Source organism: Ranitomeya variabilis, chromosome 3 (assembly GCF_051348905.1).
Source record: "Ranitomeya variabilis isolate aRanVar5 chromosome 3, aRanVar5.hap1, whole genome shotgun sequence".
Lineage (NCBI taxonomy): Eukaryota > Metazoa > Chordata > Amphibia > Anura > Dendrobatidae > Ranitomeya > Ranitomeya variabilis.
Window position 1 is genome coordinate 444,044,807 of NC_135234.1, and position 23,153 is coordinate 444,067,959.

Here is a 23,153-nt window from a genome sequence, read left to right on the forward strand (position 1 = left end):
TGAGAAATGGAGTAGAGTGCATAAAGTGAAGGGACCTGAATGATTCATGCTGTTTATAGTCTGGCACAATGGACCACCTTAATACAAGTCATGTATGGAGATTGTCCATGTAATGTGTTATTAACAGAAACTGGTGTCATCACCCTGGAATGAATGAACTGTATAATCTTGCATTAATACTAGCGGGGCAGCACGGTGGCGCAGTGGTTAGCACTGCAGCCCTGCAGCGCTGGAGTCCTGGGTTCTAATCCCACCCAGGACAACATCTGCAAAGAGTTTGTATGTTCTCTCCGTGTTTGCGTGGGTTTCCTCCGGGTACTCCGGTTTCCTCCCACATTCCAAAGACATACTGATAGGGAATTTAGATTGTGAGCCCCATCGGGGACAGTGATGATAATGTGTGCAAAACTGTAAAGTGCGGAATATGTTACGAACGGACATCAAAATTACATAAACGCAGTCACGTGCGTTAACTGTTATGATCCGGTGACCTTGGAGCCGCATGAAACTTTCTCTGGTGGAAACTATACTGACCGCTAGGGTTGAGCGACCTTAGCTTTTTTAGGATCGAGGTGGGTTTTGTGAAACCCGACCTTCTCGGATGTCGGATCGTATGGAATCGGCCGATTCTACTGTAAAGTCGGGTTCCGGACCCGGAACACGAAACCCAATGTATGTCAATGAAATTATTTTTTTATCTCTCTCTCTCTCTCTCTCTCTCTCTCTCTCTCTCTCTCTCTCTCTCTCTCTCTCTCTCTCTCTCTCTCTCTCTCTCCCTCCCTCCCTCCCTCTCTCTCTCTCTCTCTCTCTCTCTCTCTCTCTCTCTCTCTCTCTCTCCTCTCTCCTCCGTGCAAGGCATATGTTATTTTTTTGACTCCGGAAATTACTACGTCCGAAAACGTAACATAGCACTATGATGCCGAAGGAGCCGGAACCTATGTCATCACGCTGCCCACAATTAATTGGCTGAAAAAAATGGCGGGGAAGGCGTCATTCGAAACGCGACTTTGGCGCCAAGTTCGCGTTCCACGTGGCCGACCCACACTGGGATCGGATCGGGTTTCATGAGACGCCGACTTTGCCAAAAGTCGGCGACTTATGAAAATGAACGACCCGTTTCGCTCAACCCTACTGACCGCAGATCCTGAACTAACACCGCAACTAGAAGTAGCCGTGGGGTGTGCCTAACAAACCCTAGACACCTCGACACAGCCGGAGGACTAAATACCCCTATAGATGGAAATAGGAATACTACCTTGCCTCAGAGCAGAACCCCAAAGGATAGGCAGCCCCCACGAATATTGACTGTGAGTAGGAGAAGAAAAGACACACGCAGGCAGAAAACATGATTTAGCAAAAGAGGCCACTCTAAATAGGAAAGGATAGGACAGAATACTAGGCGGTCAGTATTAAAACCCTTCAAAAAATATCCACAGCAGATAATACAAAAAATTCCACGATCTAACTAAAGACGTGGAATGAATATCTGCAACCCCAGAGAATCCAACAAGACCGAGAAAATACTGACAATCTAAGCTGGACAAGAAAACACAAAAGAATAGCACTGAACCATGAAGCACACAGCATGTGTGCCACAGAAAAAAAACCAGACACTTATCTTTGCTGATTTGGCAGAAAGGCAGGAGGAACCAGGCAGAGGTCCAACACCTCCAAACACAACAACAATTGACAACTGGCAAGGACTAATGGATCCTGCACACCTAAATACCCCAGTCAGAACTGCAATCAGCAGAAACACCTGACCTGCATTACTACCTACCACCACCGGAGGGAACCCAAAAGCAGAATTCACAACAGTACCCCCCCCCCCCTTGAGGAGGGGTCACCGAACCCTCACCAGCGCCCCCAGGCCGATCAGGACGAGCCAGATGAAAGGCACGGACCAAATCAGCAGCATGGACATCAGAAGCAAAAACCAAAGAATTATTCTCCTGGCCATAACCCTTCCATTTGACAAAGTACTGAAGCCTCCGCCTCGAAAAACGAGAATCCAAAATCTTCTCAACCACATACTCCAACTCCCCATCAACCAACACAGGGGCCGGAGGATCAACAGAGGGAACAACGGGCACCACATATTTCCGCAATAAAGATCTATGGAAGACATTATGGATAGCAAAAGAGGCCGGAAGCGCCAATCGAAAAGACACCGGATTAATAATCCCAGAAATCCTATAAGGACCAATAAACCGAGGCTTAAACTTAGGGGAAGAAACCTTCATAGGAACATGACGGGAAGACAACCAAACCAGATCCCCAACCCGAAGCCGGGAACCAACACACCGACGACGGTTAGCAAAACGTTGAGCCTCCTCCTGAGACAACACCAAATTGTCCACCACATGAGCCCAAATCTGCTGCAACCTGTCAACCACAGAATCCACACCAGGACAGTCCGAAGGCTCAACCTGCCCAGAAGAAAAACGAGGATGAAAACCAAAATTACAAAAGAAAGGCGAAACCAAAGTAGCTGAACTAGCCCGATTATTAAGGGCAAACTCGGCCAATGGCAAAAAGGCCACCCAATCATCCTGATCAGCAGACACAAAGCATCTCAAATAGGTCTCCAAGGTCTGATTAGTTCGCTCGGTCTGGCCATTTGTCTGAGAATGAAATGCAGAAGAAAAAGACAAATCAATGCCCAGCCTAGCACAAAAGGCCCGCCAAAACGTAGAAACAAACTGGGAACCTCTGTCGGACACAATATTCTCCGGAATACCATGCAAACGAACCACATGCTGAAAAAACAACGGAACCAAATCTGAAGAGGAAGGCAATTTAGGCAAAGGCACCAAATGAACCATCTTAGAAAACCGGTCACAAACAACCCAGATAACCGACATCCTCTGGGAAACCGGAAGATCAGAAATAAAATCCATAGAAATATGCGTCCAGGGCCTCTCAGGGACCGGCAATGGCAAAAGTAACCCACTAGCACGGGAACAACAAGGCTTGGCCCGCGCACAAGTCCCACAGGACTGCACAAAAGAACGCACATCACGCGACAAGGAAGGCCACCAAAAGGACCTACCAACCAAATCTCTGGTACCAAAAATACCAGGATGACCAGCCAACACGGAACAGTGAACCTCAGAAATCACTCTACTAGTCCATTTGTCAGGAACAAACAATTTCCCCACAGGACAGCGGTCAGGTCTGTCAGCCTGAAATTCCTGAAGAACCCGCCGTAAATCAGGGGAAATGGTAGAAAGGACCACCCCTTCTTTCAGAATGCCGACCGGTTCAAGGACCTCAGGAGAATTAGGCAAAAAACTCCTAGAAAGGGCATCAGCCTTAATATTCTTAGAACCCGGAAGATACGAAACCACGAAATCAAAACGGGAAAAAAACAAGGACCATCGAGCCTGTCTAGGACTCAACCGTTTGGCAGACTCGAGGTAAATCAGATTCTTATGATCAGTCAGGACCACAATACGATGCTTAGCTCCCTCAAGCCAATGTCGCCACTCCTCAAACGCCCACTTCATAGCCAACAACTCCCGATTGCTGACATCATAATTGCGTTCAGCAAGCGAAAACTTGCGGGAGAAGAAGGCACACGGTTTCATCAAGGAACCCACAGAATCCCTCTGCGACGAAACGGCCCCTGCCCCAATCTCAGAGGCGTCAATCTCAACCTGAAACGGAAGGGAAACATCCGGTTGGCGCAACACCGGAGCAGAAGTAAATCGGCGTTTAACCTCCTGAAAGTCAGAGACAGCCGCAGAGGACCAATTCGCCACATCAGCGCCTTTCTTCGTCAAATCGGTCAAGGGTTTAACCACGCTGGAGAAGTTAGCAATGAAACGGCGATAAAAATTTGCAAAACCCCAAAATTTCTGAAGGCTCTTCACGGATGTGGGTTGAATCCAATCATAAATGGCCTGAACCTTAACCGGATCCATCTCCATAGATGAGGGAGAAAAAATGAAGCCCAAAAAAGAAACCTTCTGCACCCCAAAGAGGCACTTAGACCCCTTCACAAACAAAGGATTGTCACGAAGGATCTGACATACCATCCTGACCTGTTCCACATGAGACTCCCAATCATCGGAAAAAATAAAAATATCGTCCAAATATACAATCAAGAATTTATCAATATAAGTCCGGAAGATATCATGCATGAATGATTGAAAAACCGATGGAGCATTAGTGAGCCCGAATGGCATCACAAGGTATTCAAAATGGCCTTCGGGCGTATTAAACGCAGTTTTCCATTCATCACCCTGTTTTTTTTGTTTTTAATCAGATATTTTATTGTGCAAAATCAAGACATCAGTATCCATACAAATAAACAGGGTACATTTGTGTTTTTGATTTAATAGAAACCTCCCTCCCCCCCCCCTCCCCCCTCCCCTCTGAAGACCCAACTCCACCCAAACATTACTCCTGGAAAGAAGAGAAAAGAAAAGATACAACACATACATATTATAATATATGCAACTTTTTACCACAGTCACTTAATTGTTCCCGTCCAGCCATGGCTGCCACAGCTTTTGAAAGAAGCCCATTCTGTTCCTTTTATTATATATACTTTTTTCGAGCTGGACTATATGATTAGCCTGTGCAATAAACTCCCGTCTAGTAGGAGGTTCCTCCCTAATCCAATACCTTGCAATCACCTTTCTCGCAATGAACAGTAATCTAGCTATAGCCATTTTGGTAGTTTCGTCGGTCAGGATTTCCTCCACATACCCAAGTACACAAACCACCGGATCCCTGGGAATCGAACACCCATAGATCACCCCAATTTGGTTCAGCACAACAACCCAGAACGCAAATAGTCTGGGACAAAGCCATAACATGTGTAGTATGCCCGCCTGAGACTGAGAGCACCTAGGGCACCCAGAATCGTCTTTCAATCCGGCTTTAAACAACATATCAGGTGTCCTATAGGCCCTATTTATCACATACAATTGTGACATTCTCCCAGGTTCACTCATTGATAACCTGGGTACGTATTCTAAGATAGATTCCCACCTATCATCTTCTATTTCCCCCAATTCGGCCTCCCACTTCCCTCTGGCCTTTATAGGGTAATCTAGTAGAAATGTGTGTAGCAGATCCCCATATACTTCGGATATAGCCCCTTTTGTTCCATTATTATTTAATATAAAGTCCAACATTAGATCCTTCTGGATCACTATAGGCCCCCTCCTCTTCTGTGCCTGAAATGCGTGTTGAACCCGTCTGTATTGGTATAGTTTTAACCCCGGGAACTGGAACTCTTGCTGCAGCATCTCAAAAGGCTTAAGGCTCCCATTCTGCATCAACTGACTTATCAACCCAATGCCCTTTTCTCTCCACTCCCCCAATCCTTCCATATGATTGAATTCTTGAAAGGAAGGGTTATCCCAAATAGGTGAAAATTCTGTGAATCCCTCAACCCCTCTTATTCTTTTAAGCGTCTGCCATACCTTATGAATTAAATTTATAGTGTGAAGACGAGCCCCCAATTTCTTGAATAGTCCTGCTTCTAGGCCCTGACCCAAGGGCCACATGCCAATAATATACATCAGACTGTTATGACCCGGCCTTCCTCAAGCCCTTTCCCCCATCCCCTAAGATGTTGGCTCTGCGCCGACAAAAAATACAACCAGGGATTAGGCAGGGCAAGTCCCCCCTCGTCTTTAGGTCTTTGCAGTATCTCTTGCCTAATTCTCGGGCACCTCCCACCCCATACTAACTCTCCAAATAATGATTTAAGTCTACGGAATCTAGTTCGTGGGATCCAAACCGGAGAGTTATGTAAAATATACAAAACCTGTGGCATCACAACCATCTTAAGAAGGTTTACTCTACCCACCACCGACAAATGCAGCTTTTTCCACGCTGTGATTTTGGCACGTAATTTGGTTATTAATGGCTCAAGATTGAGCTCCTCAAATCTATTCAAAGGGAGAGACACCTGGACTCCTAGATATTTAAATTGTGAAACCACCCTTAATTTTGTACCCTCTTCCACCTCCCTAGTACAATCCACTCCTCTATCCACCTGTAAAACACTTGATTTGTCCCAATTGATAATCAACCCTGAAATTTGCCCAAATTCTTCAATTAATGAAATTACATTCCTCAAAGGTTCCCCAGGACCCTCTAGAAAAAGCAGAAAGTCGTCAGCATACAGAGCAATTTTTTCCTCCATTGTCCCATACACAAACCCTTTTACCAACTGAGACCTTCTGATAGCCGCTGCCAGAGGTTCCACCGCTAGGGCAAACAGCAACGGGGACAGCGGGCATCCCTGACGCGTACCCCGAAACAACTGAAAACCATCTGACAGTGCATTGTTCACCCTGATTTTAGCCACTGGAGACGAGTACAGGAGCCTCACCCACGATACAAAAACCGGCCCAAACCCAAAGCGACTCAGAACCGACCACAGGTATTGCCATTCAATACTATCGAAGGCTTTATGCGCATCGAGGGAGACCACAACCCTCCCCCCAGCATTCTCCGCCGGTATCTGCATATTAAGAAATAACCTTCTCAAGTTGATGGCAGTGGATTTATTAGGCATAAAGCCCGATTGGTCCGAATGGACCAACTTTTCTATCACCCGGGTCAGTCTGTTTGCCAAGGCTTTTGCCAAAATCTTAACATCTGTTGTTAGGAGTGATATTGGTCTATATGACTCCGGCAGTCGTGGGTTCTTCTCAGGTTTAGGGATGACCACATTAATGGCCTCCCTCATGGAATCAGGCAATATTCCCCTCTCCAGTGACTCCTCAAAGACCCCCAACAATCTGGTCAACAACTCCTCAGAAAGGACACCATAAATCTCAACAGGGACACCGTCAGCCCCCGGAGCCTTCCCCCCCGCCATGGACCTCAAGGCACCCTCCAACTCCTCCACCGTAAGCGGCCCATCTAACCAATCTCTATCCTCAGCTTCTAATCTAGGTAAACTTGCCTCCTCTAGAAATCTGTCAATGTCACCTTCTCCCTGCCTGGTGTGCGATTCATACAGTTTGCTATAGAATCCCTTAAAACCATCTAAGATTTGGGCCCCCTGTGTTACAATACTACCATTCTCTAATTCTAGAGCATGTACGTGTGACGACTCCCTTTGTGCAGACGTTACCACTGAGAGAAGGTGACCCACCTTCTCTCCTTCCGCGTAAAAGGCCTCTCTTTGAAAAGCTCTCGCCCTTTCTGCTTTGCGTAGATGTAATTTGTTTACCTCCTCCTGAGCCGTTTTCATACGATTCATGGTGTCCTGTGAACGTAAATTACTAAGTGCGGCCTCTGCTGCCTTCAATTCCTCCAATATCACTTTGTCAGCTTCTCTTGTTTGTGTTTTATGTCTAGATATCTCTTTAGATAATATACCCCTCAAATAGGCCTTCATGGTGTCCCATACCACATGTTTTGCTGCACTACCATCATTAAATTTAAAGAATTCCTTTATCTCTTCCCCGATCTTCCCCATATCAATAATTTGCAACCAGAAGGGATTCAACTTCCAACCCAATTTAGCCATCCCCCCAAGGCCTTCAATTTGAATTGTTACTACCACTGGACTGTGATCCGACACTATTCTAGGCAGATAATCCACCTCTTGTACCAACCTATCCATTTCTTCGTTACCTAGGACCATGTCAATACGAGATAGAGAGCCGTATGTCGCTGAATAGCATGAGAAACAGTATGTATTAGTATTACGCACTCTCCACAAGTCTTTCCATGCCACTTCTTTCAAATAACTACCAAATGCTGTCAAATTCCCCTCCTTCCTCAACATAGCATGCTGCCCCCTATCCCAGTGATCATCAATGATATTGTTAACATCCCCTATAAGTAATGGAACTCCTCCCCACCTACCAGATATATTTAGGATTTCCTGTAGTTTTTTCCCTGAGTACGGTGGAGGAATATACACCGACACGACACATATCAGTCTAGCAAACACCTTACACACAAGGAATACATACTGTCCATCACTATCTATTACCACCTCTACCTCCTCGAACGGTACGCCTGTATGCACAAGGATTGACACTCCCCTAGCATAGGCCGAGAATGTCGCATGGTAAGCCTTCCTCACCCATCTTTTATGCAATATACCCGTTTTTTCCTTTACTAAGTGAGTTTCTTGAAGGCACACCAGCGAGGGTCTCTGTTTTACAATATACTGCAAAATAGCCTTACGTTTTGTATCATTCGATAATCCTCTAATGTTCCAGCTCAAAATGTTAACTCTATCTCCCATCATTTTGCATAATTTTAAACCTTCTCTTCTTCTTTCCATTGGTCTTCTTTACCCCCCTAAACTGAGCCCTCCTACCCAAACCTCCCCCCCAGCCCCTCATTATTACAAAATAACCCCTGACCCTACTCGACCCTTCCCTCAATAACTTCTCCCCCAACAACGTTATAACAATCAACGTATAAACTCCTACTCCCTCTCTATATGAGAAAGGGGAACGCGCTGTTGCTATCCCAGCAGTGGCTCAAAAGCCAAAACCACCACAAATAGATTCCCCTCTATCTTCCAGTCGTTCCTCCTGCCGCCCTTTAGAAACAGGATATATAAACAGTTGCGCCGCCGAACACAACCTTAGCGCACAAGAACCATACCCCAAATTCTTTTAGTAACAGATCACTATTAACCATCAACTCAATTTTCTCTCCCCCATCTATCACAATAGCCAGAAGACCGCATTAAAACCTCTTCAGCGGGTCTTTTCTGCTCCAATACGTTTAGCATTCAAGTCCAGCCAATGTGACACTTCCTCAGGATTTTGAAAAAAGTGAACCCTGTCCATGGCCACCACACGTAACTTAGCTGGATACAGCATAGAATAGGCCAGTCCTAATTCACGCAAGCATCTTTTAGCCTCTCCAAACTTCATCCTGAGCTTCTGTACAATTGTAGAATAGTCAGGATATATAGATACTCGGTTGCCGTCAATAGTCAATTCCTCCATATTCCTGGCCTTCCGTAACAGAATATCCCGGTCTCTGTAATTTAGGATTTTAGCTAGAAAGGTCTGTGGGGCGGAGCCAGGGGGCAGAGGTCTAGTCGGCACCCGGTGAGCTCTTTCAACCGCAAAAAGGCTAGTGAGACTGTCCCCTCCAACCTTAGTTTTCAGCCATGTCTCTATGAACTCAGTGGGGTTATTTCCTTCTGCCTTTTCAGGTACACCAATAATTCTCAAGTTGTTCCTGCGCGACCGATTCTCCAAATCATCAGTTTTAAACTCTAACTCCGCAATGCGCTGGACATATTTTTTCTCTCTCTTTGCCATTTCAGCAATCTGATCTTCCACGCCTCCCACACGTTCCTCCAACATTTCAACTCTCCCCTCCATTTTATGCATAGCTGTGCGAAAAGAGGCAACTTCCCCTTTAAGGTCGTCCACCTGAACAGTTAGGGTTGTCAATGAAGTTTTGCAGAATAATACTGCAGAAAATATATCCTTCAGGGTTGGCTCCCCAGTCCCATCAGCACTGCCAGTCTCCATTTGTGAGACATATTCTGGAGTCAGCTCAGCTACATCGTTCAATGGAAATTTTCTCACATTTGGTGTATTAATAGGTGCTATAGGGGATCCACTCACCATCCCCTCTGCCTGTGCCCCAGACCTCATCCCCACCTGCTCCCCTGAAATCCCCTCTTCTTCTGTCACCTTTCCAGCGGCTCCCTGCATCATCCGTCCTGCCTCCTCTGTCCTCGCAAACTGCTCCAACCTGGCGATAACCTCCAGCCTCTTCTGGTATGCAGCACTTGCTTTTGCCGCCTCTTCAGCAGCGCTGTCGGCGCCATCTTGGGAGCACGTGCAGCCTGCCATCCCGACTTCTTTCTGCCTCCTTCTTGTCATCCTGCTGCGTGCGCACAGTGCGGTCAGCTCCCTCCACTCTCCGGACACTCCGGAGCTCCTCCACCGGTATGTGGCGTTCGGCGGCGCCTCTGATAGTACCGGATCAGCGTTCAGGCAGCGGGAGAGGTCCGACACGCGTCCTCTCACATCTCCTGCTAGGCCACATCACCCTGTTTAATACGAACAAGATTATATGCCCCCCGAAGGTCAATCTTAGTAAACCAACTAGCCCCCTTAATCCTAGCAAACAAATCAGAAAGCAAAGGTAAAGGGTATTGAAACTTGACCGTGATCTTATTCAAGAGGCGATAATCAATACAAGGTCTCAAGGAGCCATCCTTCTTAGCAACAAAAAAAAATCCCGCTCCCAACGGTGAAGAAGATGGCCGAATATGCCCTTTCTCCAAAGACTCCTTAACATGACTCCGCATGGCGGTATGTTCAGGCACAGACAGGTTGAAAAGTTGGCCCTTAGGAAACTTACTGCCTGGAATCAAGTCAATAGCACAATCACAGTCCCTGTGCGGTGGAAGGGAACTGGACTTGGGCTCATCGAATACATCCTGAAAATCAGACAAAAACTCTGGAATTTCAGAAGAGGAAGAAGAGGAGATTGACATCAAAGGAACATCATTATGAACCCCCTGACAACCCCAACTAGTCACAGACATAGACTTCCAATCCAACACAGGATTATGTACCTGCAACCACGGAAAACCCAGCACGATAACATCATACAAATTATGCAACACCAGAAATCGACAATCTTCCTGATGGGCTGGCGCCATGTGCGTGGTCACCTGTGTCCAAAACTGAGGCTTATTTTTAGCCAAAGGTGTAGCATCAATCCCCCTTACAGGAATAGGGTTCTGCAAAGGCTGCAAGGGAAAACCACAACGCCTGGCAAACTCAAAATCCATTAAGTTCAAGGCGGCGCCTGAATCCACAAACGCCATGACAGAAAATGATGACAATGAGCAGATCAAGGACACCGATAACAGAAATTTAGGTTGTACAGTACTGATGGTAAATGAACTAGCGATCCTTTTTGTCCGCTTAGGGCAGACTGAAATGACATGAGAAGCGTCGCCACAATAATAACACAACCTATTCTGACGTCTGAGTCCTTGTCGTTCTGTCCTAGACAGAATCCTATCACACTGCATTGGCTCAGGAATTGGCTCTGAGGACGACGCCACAGCGCGCACAGTTCTACGCTCCCGCAAACGCCGATCAATCTAAATGGCCAGAGACATAGAATCACTCAGACCGGAAGGCGTGGGAAACCCCACCATAACATCTTTAATGGATTCAGAAAGACCCTTTCTGAAAATTGCCGCCAAAGCATCATCCTTCCATTTAGTCAACACAGACCATTTTCTGAATTTCTGACAATACAATTCTGCCGCCTCTTGACCCTGAGACAGGGCCAACAAGGTCTTCTCCGCTTGATCCACAGAATTCGGTTCATCATATAATAATCCTAAAGCCTGAAAAAAAGGAGTCTACATTAAGCAAAGCAGGATTCCCAGATTCCAGGGAAAATGCCCAATCCTGTGGATTACCACGCAGCAGGGAGATGACGATTTTAACCTGCTGAATGGAATCACCGGAGGATCGAGGTCTCAAAGCAAAAAACAGTTTACAATTGTTTTTAAAACTCAAAAATTTGGACCTGTCACCAAAAAACAAATCAGGAGTAGGAATATTCGGTTCTAAAACCGGAGTCTGAACAATATAATCAGAAATACCCTGTACCCTAGCAGCAAGCTGGTCTACACGAGAAGCTAATTCCTGAACATCCATGCTAGCACAAGACTCCTCAGCCACCCATAAATAAAGAGGGGAAAAAAGACAAAACAGACTGCAGAAAAAAAAAATGGCTCAACACCTTTCTTCCCTTCTTCTGAGATGCATTTAGCTCATTATTGTCCAGTTGTACTGTTATGATCCGGTGACCTTGGAGCCGCATGAAACTTTCTCTGGAGTAGGTGGAAACTATACTGACCGCAGATCCTGAACTAACACCGCAACTAGAAGTAGACGTGGGGTGTGCCTAACAAACCCTAGACACCTCGACACAGCCGGAGGACTAAATACCCCTATAGATGGAAAAAGGAATACTACCTTGCCTCAGAGCAGAACCCCAAAGGATAGGCAGCCCCCACGAATATTGACTGTGAGTAGGAGAAGAAAAGACACACGCAGGCAGAAAACAAGATTTAACAAAAGAGGCCACTCTAGCTAAATAGGAAAGGATAGGACAGAATACTAGGCGGTCAGTATTAAAACCCTTCAAAAAATATCCACAGCAGATAATACAAAAAATTCCACGATCTAACTAAAGACGTGGAATGAATATCTGCAACCCCAGAGAATCCAACAAGACCGAGAAAATACTGACACAATCTAAGCTGGACAAGAAAACACAAAAGAATAGCACTGAATCATGAAGCACACAGCATGTGTGCCACAGAAAAAAAACCAGACACTTATCTTTGCTGATTTGGCAGAAAGGTAGGAGGAACCAGGCAGAGGTCCAACACCTCCCAACAACAATTGACAACTGGCAAGGACTAATGGATCCTGCACACCTAAATACCCCAGTCAGAACTGCAATCAGCAGAAACACCTGACCAGGACTGCAACTCAGGGACAACTGCATTACCACCTACCACCACCGGAGGGAACCCAAAAGCAGAATTCACAACAGTTAACGCATGCGTTTACTGAAGCCAAATTTTCACCAAATTTGGCTCATTTCTGGACATGCGTTTAACGGATCTGTTAAATGGATTGTGCTAAACGCAATGTGAACCTAGCCTAACAATGACAGACTGATACAGAGGGTTGGTGAGACGGTAGCTCCTGTAGGCTTTCCTGAAGAGGTGGGTTTTCAGGTTCCGTCTGAAGGATCTGAATGTGGTTGATAGTCAGACGTGTTGGGGCAAAGAATTCCAGAGGATGGGGGATATTCGGGAGAAGTCTTGAGGCGGTTGGGTGAGGAGGAGAGAAGGAGGTCTTGGGAGGACCAGAGATTACGTGAGGGAAGATATCGGGAGATTAGTTCAGAGATATATGGAGGAGACAGGTTATGGATGGCTTTGTAGGTTAGTATTAGTAAATTGAATAGGATATGCTGAGGGAATGGAAACCAGTGAAGAGATCTGCATAGGGGGGAAGAGGAGGAGTAGCGAGGAGAGAGATGAATCAGTCGGGCAGCAGAGTTAAGGATGGACTGGAGAGGTGCAAGGGTGTTAGCAGGGAGGCCACAGAAACAGATGTTGCAGTTGTCAATGCAGGAGATGATGAGGGCATGCACAAGCATTTTAGTAGCTTGACGGTTGAGGAAAGGACAGATTCTGGAGATATTTTTGAGCTGCAGGCGACAGGAGGTGGAAAGAGCTTGGATGTGCGGTTTGAAGGACAGGGCAGAGTCAAGGGTTACTCCAAGGCAGCGGACTTCCGGTACGGGGGAAAGTGTGATGTCGTTAATTGCGATAGATAGGTCAGGAAGGAAGATCTATGAGATGGAGGAAAGATGATGAGTTCAGATTTGTCCACATTGAGTTTGAGGAGCGAGAGGAGAAGAAGGAGGATATGGCTGATAGACACTCCGGGATTCTGGACAGCAGAGAGGTGATGTCTGGGCCAGAAAGGTAGATCTGAGTGTCATCAGCATAAAGGTGGTACTGGAATCCATGGGACTTTATGAGTTGTCCCAGGCCAAGTGTATAGATTGAGAAGAGTAGGGGTCCTGGGACAGAGCCTTTGGGGACTCCAACAGAGAGAGGGTGGGATGAAGAGGTAGTGTGGGAGTGGGAGACGCTGAATGTGCGGTTGGAAAGGTATGAGGAGATCCAGGATAGGGTGAGGTCTTTGATGCCAAAGGAGGAAAGGATCTGCAGTAGGAGGCAGTGGTCAACTGTGTCGAAAGCAGAGGACAGGTCTTGTCCGTTAGCTTTGGCTGTAAGTAGGTCGTTAGTAATATTGGTCAGGGCTGTCTCAGATGAGTGATGGGGGCGGAAACCAGATTGCAGATTGTCAAGGAGCAAGTTAGATGAGAGGTGGGAGGAAAGTTCAGCGCAGACGTGCTGCTGCAGGAATCATAGAATCATAGAGTTGGAAGGGACCTCCTGGGTCATCTGGTCCAACACCCTGCTCAAAGCAGGATTCACTAAATCATCCCAGACAGATGTCTGTCCAGCCTCTGTTTGAAAACTTCCATGGAAGGAGAACTCACTACCTCTCGTGACAGCCTGTTCCACTCATTGATCACCCTAATTATCAAAAAGTTTTTTCTAATATCTAATCTGTGTCTCCTCCCATTCAGTTTCATCCCATTGCCTCTAGACTTTTCTTGTGCAAATGAAAATAAAGATGATCCTTCTACAATGTGACAGCCCTTGATATATTTGTAGACAGCTATTAAGTCTCCTCTCAGTCTTCTTTTTTGCAAGCTAAACATTCCCAAATCCTGCAAAAGTTCCTCATAGGACATGGTTTACAGACCGGTCACCATTCTGGTCTCTCTTCTCTGAACTTGCTCCAGTTTGTTGATGTCTTTTTTTAAATGTGGTGCCCAAAACTGGACACAGTATTCCAGATGAGGTCTGACCAAAGAGGAGTAGAGGGCAATAATGACTTCGCGTGATCTAGACTGTATGCTTGTGTTAATACATCCCAGAATTGCATTTGCCTTTTTTGCTGCTGCATCACACTGTTGACTCATGTTCAGTTTATAATCTATTAGTATACCCAAGTCTTTTTCACATGTGCTGTTACTTAGCCCTATGCCTCCCATTATGTAAATGTTTTTTTCATTTTTATTGCCCAGATGTAGTACTTTGCATTTTTCCTTTTTAAAATCCGTTCTGTCAGTTTTTTTATATATTTTTAAATCCTCTCTCTCTCTTCTCTAGTATTAGCTATCCCTCCTAGCTTTGTGTCATCAGCAAATTTAATTAGTGTACCCTCAGTTTCTTCACCTAAATCATTGATAAAGATGTTGAACAATACAGGGCCCAGGACAGAACCCTGTGGTACCCCACTTGAGACATTCTTCCAACTGGATGTGCAGCCATTTACGACCACTCTCTGGGTCCGATCACTAAGCCAGTTATGAATTCACCTAACAGTTGCCTTGTCCATTCCATACTTAGTCATTTTTTCAATAAGGATGGTGTGAGATACTTTGTCAAATACTTTGCTGAAGTCAAGATATGCTATATCTACAGCATTTCCCTGATCCACCCAGTCAGTGATTCTGTCATAGAAGGAAATTAAGTTAGTCTGACATGATTTATTAGTTACAAACCTATGCTGACTCTGGTTAATCACTTCATTCTTATACCGGTACTTACATACATGTTGTATAACCCCTTAATCCCAGATGACGTACTATCCCATCGAGGTGACCTGGGGCTTAATTCCCAGTGACGGGATAGTACGTCATATGCGATCGGTCGCGCTCACGGGAGGAGCGCGGCCGATTGCGGCCGGGTGTTAGCTGACTATCGTAGCTGACATCCGGCACTATGTGCCAGGAACGGTCACAGACTGCCCCTGGCACATTAACCCCCGGCACACTGCAATCAAACATGATTGCAGTGTTCTGGCGGCATAGGGAAGCATCGCGCAGAGAGGGGGCTCCCTGCGTGCTTCCCTGAGACCCACGGAGCAACGCGATGTGATCGTGTTGCTCCGAGGGTCTCCTACCTTCTTCTCCCTGCAGGCCCCGGATCCAAAATGGCCGCGGGGCTGCATCCGGGTCCAGCAGGGAGGTGGCTTACCAGCGCCTGCTCAGAGCAAGCGCTGGTAAGCCTGCAGCCCTGCATGTCAGATCGCTGATCTGACACAGTGCTGTGCAAAGTGTCAGATCAGCGATCTGACCCTATAACATGATGCCCTCCCCTGGGGAAATGTTGTAAAGTTAAAAAAAAAAATATTCCCATGTGTAATAAAAAAAAAAAATCCTAAAAAAAGAAAAAAAAATATATTGTTCCCATAAATACATTTCTTTATCTAAATAATAATAAAAAAATAAAAGTACACATATTGAGTATCGCTGCGTCCGTAACGACCCCACCTATAAAACTGTCCTGCTAGTTAACCCCTTCAGTGAATGTGGTAAAAAAGAAGAAGCAAAAAACAACGCTTTATTATCATACTGCCGAACAAAAAATGGAATAACACGAGATCAAAAAGACGTTTTTTTGCGGGACAAGATGATGTTTTCATTGGTACCATGGTTATTTATATCCGTAACAAGGGTAATAAGAGAAATTGGACCCCAAAAGTTGTTGTCCAATTTGTCCTGAATACGCTGATACCCCATATGTTGGGGTAAACCCCTATTTAGGCGCACGGGAGAGCTCGGAAGGGAAGGAGCACTGTTTTACTTTTTCATCGCAGAACTGGCTGTAATTGAGATCGGACGCCATGTCGCGTTTGGAGAGCCCCTGATGTGCCTAAACAGTGGAAACCCCCCATTCTAACTGAAACCCTAACCCCAGCCCCAACCCTAACCCTAACCCTAGCCCTAACCCTAGCCCTAACCCTAGCCCTAACCCTAATGGGAAAATGGAAATAAATACATTTTTTTAATTTTATTATTTTTCCCTAACTAAGGGGGTGATGAAGGGGGCTTTGATTTACTTTTATAGCTTTTTTTTAGCAGATTTTTATGATTGACAGCCGTCACAGACTAAAAGACACTTTTTATTGCAAAAAATAGTTTTTGGGTCTCCACATTTTGAGAGCTATAATTTTTCCATATTTTGGTCCACAGAGTCATGTGAGGTCTTGGTTTTTGCGGACCGAGTTGACGTTTTTATTGGTAACATTGTTGGGCACGTGACTTTTTTTATCACTTTTTATTCCGATTTTTGTGAGGCAGAATGACCAAAAACCAGCTATTCATGAATTTCTTTTTTGGGGGGCGTTTATACCATTCCACGTTTGGTAAAATTGATAAAACAGTTTTAGTGTTCGGGTCAGTACGATTACAGCGATACCTCATTTATATCATTTTTTATGTTTTGGCGCTTTTATACGATAAAAACTATTTTATAGAAAAAATAGTTATTTTTGCATCGCTTTATTCTGAGGACTGTAACTTTTTTATTTTATCGCTGATGATGCTGTATGGCGGCTCGTTTTTTGCGGGACAAGATGATGTTTTCAGCGGTATCATGGTTATTTATATCCTTCTATTTGATCGCGTGTTATTCCATTTTTCAATGCAAAATTGACTGGAATTGAGATTGGACGCACGTTTTTCAGCCCCCCAAATTTTTATTTTTCCAAGGCTCTGCGTTATAAACTGTAGTGAAACACTTGGGGGTTCAAAGCTCTGACAACACATCTAGATAAGTTCCTTAGGTCTACTTTCCAAAATGGTGTCACTTTTGGGGGGTTTCAATGTTTAGGCACATCAGTGGCTCTCCAAACGCAACATGGCGTCCCATCTCAATTCCAGTCAATTTCGCATTGAAAATTCAAACCGCGCTCCTTCCCTTCCGAGCTCTGCCATGCGCCCAAACAGTGGTTTACCCCCACATATGGGGTATCAGAGTACTCAGGACAAATTGCACAACAACTTTTGGGATATAATTTCTTCTCTTACCCTTGTGAAAATAACAAATTGGGGGCGAAAAGATCATTTTTGTGAAAAAATATGATTTTTTTATTTTTACGGCTCTGCGTTATAAACTTCTCTGAAGCACTTGGTGGGTCAAAGTGCTCCCCACACATCTAGATAAGTTCCTTAGCGGGTCTACTTTCCAAAATGGTGTCACTTGTGGGGGGTTTCAAAGTTTAGGCACATCAAGGGCTCTCCAAACGCTACATGGCGTCCCATCTCAATTCCAGTCAATTTCGCAAATTCAAACCGCGCTCCTTCCCTTCCGAGCTCTGCCATGCGCACAAACAGTAGTTTACCCCCACATATAGGGTATCGGCGTACTCAGGACAAATTGTACAACAACTTTTGGTCCATTTTCTCCTGTTACTCTTGGTAAAATAAAGCAAATTGGAGCTGAAGTAAATTTTGTGTGAAAAAAGTTACGGTAAATGTTCATTTTTATTTAAACATTCCAAAAATTCCTGTGAAACACCTGAAGGGTTAATAAACTTCTTGAATGTGGTTTTGAGCACCTTGAGGGGTGCAGTTTTTAGAATGGTGTCACACTTGGTTATTTTCTATCATATAGACCCCTCAAAATGACTTCAAATGAGATGTGGTCCCTGTTATGGTCTGGTGATGTAGGAGCGACATGCGACTAGCTCTGAGCAGGTGGTAACTATACAGACCGCAGTTCCTGATCTTAACACAGACACTAGCAGTAGCCGTGGGATGTTCCTGTCACTCCCTGGACACCTCGTCACAGCCGGAGAACTAGCTACCCCTAAAGGTAGAAACAGGAAAGCTATCTTGCCTCAGAGAAAATCCCCAAAGGATAGGACAGCCCCCCACAAATAATGACTGTGAGAGGAGAAGGAAATGACATACGTAGTATGAAACAAGATTTAGCAAAGGAGGCCACTTCTAGCTAGATAGAATTAGTACAGGACAGAACACTGTGCGGTCAGTAATAAAAACTAGAAAAAGTCCACCGCAGAGAAATGCAAAAATCTCCACACCTGACTAAAGGTGTGGAGGGCAAACTCTGCTGCCCAGAGCTTCCAGCTTAGCGGAATAGGTTCATACTGATAAGCTGGACAAATGAGCAAAACATAGAAAGTGCTGAACAACAAAGTCCACAACAAGTGAACTGCAAAAAGACAAGCAAGGAGTTAGCTTTGCTAAACTGGTCAGAGTGTCAGGGAAATCCAAAGAGCCGTGACTCCAGGCTGGAACAATTGACAACTGGCATTGAATGAGAGAACAGGCCAGACTAATATAGCCGAGCCAGAAAGACGATCAGTGAAAACAGCTGCTGATGCTAAATCCCAGAAGCAGCCATACCACTCAAAACCACAGGAGGGAGCCCAAGAACAGAATTCACAAAAATGCCACTTACAACCACCGAAGGGAGCCCAAGAGCGGAATTCACAACAGGTCCCTAAAAAAAAATGATGTTGTAAAAATGAGAAATTGCTGGTCAACTTTTAACCCTTATAACTCCCTAACAAAACAAAAATTTGGTTCCAAAATTTTGCTGATGTAAAGTAGACATGTGGGAAATGTTACTTATTAAGTATTTTGTGTGACATATCTCTGTGATTTAAGGACATAAAAATTAAAAGTTAGAAAATTGCGAAATTTTGAAAATTTTTGCCAAATTTCCATTTTTTTCACAAATAAATACAAGTCTTATCGAAGAAATTTTAACACTATCATGAAGTACAATATGTCAAGAGAAAACAGTGTCACAATCATCAGGATCCGTTGAAGCGTTCCAGAGTTATAACCTCATAAAGGGACAGTGGTCAGAATTGTAAAAATTGGCCCGGTCATTAACGTGCAAACCACCCTTGGGGCTTAAGGGGTTAATAATTTGTTCATAGATCTTTCCTGGTATGGAAGTCGGACTCACCGGCCTATAGTTCCCTGGTCCACCTTCTTCCCCTTTTTGAAGATAGGAACGGCATTTGCTCTTCTCCAGTCTTCTGGGACTTCTCTTGTTCTCTACCATGAATCCCAATGGCTAGAGATAGCAAGGGACAAGCAAAGTAATACAAAATATCGGACGAGCTCTAGGGTGATGGAACCTGGGCTGACCGCTGCCCTACGCCTGACAAACGCAACTAGAGATAGCCAGGGAACGTGCCTACGTTGGTTCTAGACGCCACGCACCAGCCTAAGAGCTAACTAGTACTGCAGAGAAAATAAAGACCTCACTTGCCTCCAGAGGAATGAACCCCAAAAGGTATAGTTGCCCCCCACATGTATTGACGGTGAAATGAGAGGAAGGCACACACATAGAGATGATATATATAGGTTCAGCAAATTGAGGCCCGCTGTAAACTAGAAAGCAGAACGATACAAAAGGGGTCTGAGCGGTCAGCAAAAAACCCTAATCAAAAAAACCATCCTGAGATTACAAGAACCCATGTGCCAACTCATGGCACATGGGGAGAACCTCAGTCCACTAGAGCTACCAGCTAGCATAGAGACATAATAAGCAAGCTGGACAAAAAAAACAACAACTGAAAATCAGCACTTAGCTTATCCTGAAAGATCTGGGAGCAGGTAGGCAGGAACCAAACAGAGCACATCTGAATACATTGATAGCCGGCAAGGGAATGACAGAAAGGCCAGGTAAAATAGGAACCACCCAGCCTCTGATGGACAGGTGGAAACCAAAGGCCGCAACCCACCAAAGTCACCCAGTACCAGCAGTAACCACCAGAGGGAGCCCACAAACAGAATCCACAACAGTACCCTGTTATGACCCCAATGGCGAGGGTCTCAGAGATATCAGCCAGTCTGCGAAGTACAAAAATCCAGCTCATAGGGCAGTGGTAACTGGGTTGACCATATATCTACTCCTAACGCCAACACTAGAAGTAGCCGGGGAACATGCCTACGTTGGTCGCTAGATGTCTCGCGCCAGCCGGAGAGCTAACTACCCCTAGAAGAGGAAAACAAAGACCTCTCTTGCCTCCAGAGAAAGGACCCCAAAAGTAGGATACAAGCCCCCCACAAATAATAACGGTGAGGTAAGAGGAAATGACAAACACAGAGATGAACTAGGTATAGCAAAGAGAGGCCCACTTACTAATAGCAGAATGTAGTAAGATAACTTATATGGTCAACAAAAACCCTATCAAAAATCCACGCTGGAGATTCAAGAACCCCCGAACCGTCTAACGGCCCGGGGGGAGAACACCAGCCACCCTAGAGCTTCCAGCAAGGTCAGGATACAGATTATATACAAGCTGGACAAAAATGCAAACAAAAACAAAAAGCAAAAAGCAAGAAAGCAGACTTAGCTTAATCACGCAGGAAACCAGGATCAGTAGACAAGAGCACTACAGATTAGCTCTGATATCAACGTTGCCAGGCATTGAACTGAAGGTCCAGGGAGCTTATATAGCAACACCCCTGACCTAACGACCCAGGTGAGCATACAAGGGATGAATGACATACCCAGAGTCAAATCACTAGTAGCCACTAGAGGGAGCCAAAAGGTAAATTCACAACAGTACCCCCCCCCTTAGTGAGGGGTCACCGAACCCTCACCAAGACCACCAGGGCGATCAGGATGAGCGGCGTGAAAGGCACGAACTAAATCGGCCGCATGCAAATCAGAGGCGACCACCCAGGAATTATCCTCCTGACCATAGCCCTTCCACTTGACCAGGTACTGAAGCCTCCGCCTGGAGAGACGAGAATCTAAGATTTTCTCCACCACGTACTCCAACTCGCCCTCAACCAACACCGGAGCAGGAGGCTCAGCAGAAGGAACCACAGGCACAACGTACCGCCGCAACAAGGACCTATGAAATACGTTGTGAATGGCAAACGACACCGGAAGATCCAGGCGGAAGGATACAGGATTAAGGATCTTTAGAAACATGCAATAAAGTTATATAGAAAGGGAAAAATCAAAAATGTGAATCATATAAACCCTTAAAAAGTTTAAATTTTATTAAATATATTTAAAAATACCACTTCCCAGTGAGAACAAATAAGATATAGACAGATCTACTAAGTGCACCTGTCCTATAACCTGACCCTACACTCTCCTGCTATCCCTTCCTGGCCTGTGGAGGTTGGCACCCTGATAGATATTTTGGCGCCCCCACTCCGCGTCGGCTATCGCCTGCTGGCCCTATACAGTTACTAACCAGCTACAGGCGAGAAAACAAGGAGCAATTCAAAGAGATGAAGGAAGAGCAAAAAAGAGACAAAGGTGCACAAAAAATGCTGTCCACCTCCCTATATAGCGTCTAACATCGGACAATGTACCACGTTGATCAAAATATACATGCGGTCATTGTCTAATATACTGACTGAATAACAATAAAACATAAATGGGAGGAGAAAGCATAAGCAAAATGACCTGGTTCAGTCCAGAATAGTTAAAAACCATGCAAAGCCGACTTGCTGGCAGTCTATACACAGTTGTAATAACCATATGTATAAACACAGAGACAATGTCCCTACGTCTAACAGCGCACACAATAAGATGGTATATAAACGCCCATAGGTGAATAATAGTCAATATTTAAATTCATGCATGGAACACTGGACTAAGCAAAGGTAAATCATAATACAAAGACAGCCAGTGAAGGGGAAATTGTCCCCAAACAACAGAGCACTTAGCTGTCAGTCCAAAGACGCCCCGACGCGTTTCCCCGTCATACGGTTCCTCAGGGGGCACAAACAGATATGGTGAACCGGAGGTCAATGATACAGGTGCCCTGATATCGGGACAGACCTCTGGTCTGTCCCGATATCAGGGCACCTGTATCATTGACCTCCGGTTCACCATATCTGTTTGTGCCCCCTGAGGAACCGTATGACGGGGAAACGCGTCGGGGCGTCTTTGGACTGACAGCTAAGTGCTCTGTTGTTTGGGGACAATTTCCCCTTCACTGGCTGTCTTTGTATTATGATTTACCTTTGCTTAGTCCAGTGTTCCATGCATGAATTTAAATATTGACTATTATTCACCTATGGGCGTTTATATACCATCTTATTGTGTGCGCTGTTAGACGTAGGGACATTGTCTCTGTGTTTATACATATGGTTATTACAACTGTGTATAGACTGCCAGCAAGTCGGCTTTGCATGGTTTTTAACTATTCTGGACTGAACCAGGTCATTTTGCTTATGCTTTCTCCTCCCATTTATGTTTTATTGTTATTCAGTCAGTATATTAGACAATGACCGCATGTATATTTTGATCAACGTGGTACATTGTCCGATGTTAGACGCTATATAGGGAGGTGGACAGCATTTTTTGTGCACCTTTGTCTCTTTTTTGCTCTTCCTTCATCTCTTTGAATTGCTCCTTGTTTTCTCGCCTGTAGCTGGTTAGTAACTGTATAGGGCCAGCAGGCGATAGCCGACGCGGAGTGGGGGCGCCAAAATATCTATCAGGGTGCCAACCTCCACAGGCCAGGAAGGGATAGCAGGAGAGTGTAGGGTCAGGTTATAGGACAGGTGCACTTAGTAGATCTGTCTATATCTTATTTGTTCTCACTGGGAAGTGGTATTTTTAAATATATTTAATAAAATTTAAACTTTTTAAGGGTTTATATGATTCACAGGATTAAGGATCTCCAATATCTTGTAAGGACCAATGAATCGAGGCTTAAATTTGGGAGAGGAGACCTTCATAGGAACAAATCGAG

General features: G+C 45.1%; 1 protein-coding gene across 7 annotated transcripts in view; it reads left to right on the plus strand.

The window, feature by feature from the left end:
• The window catches only part of GTF2I (general transcription factor IIi), a 151,275-nt gene that overhangs the window by 59,446 nt on the left and 68,676 nt on the right, over positions 1-23,153 (plus strand). The gene's annotated exons all lie outside the window — the stretch shown is intronic.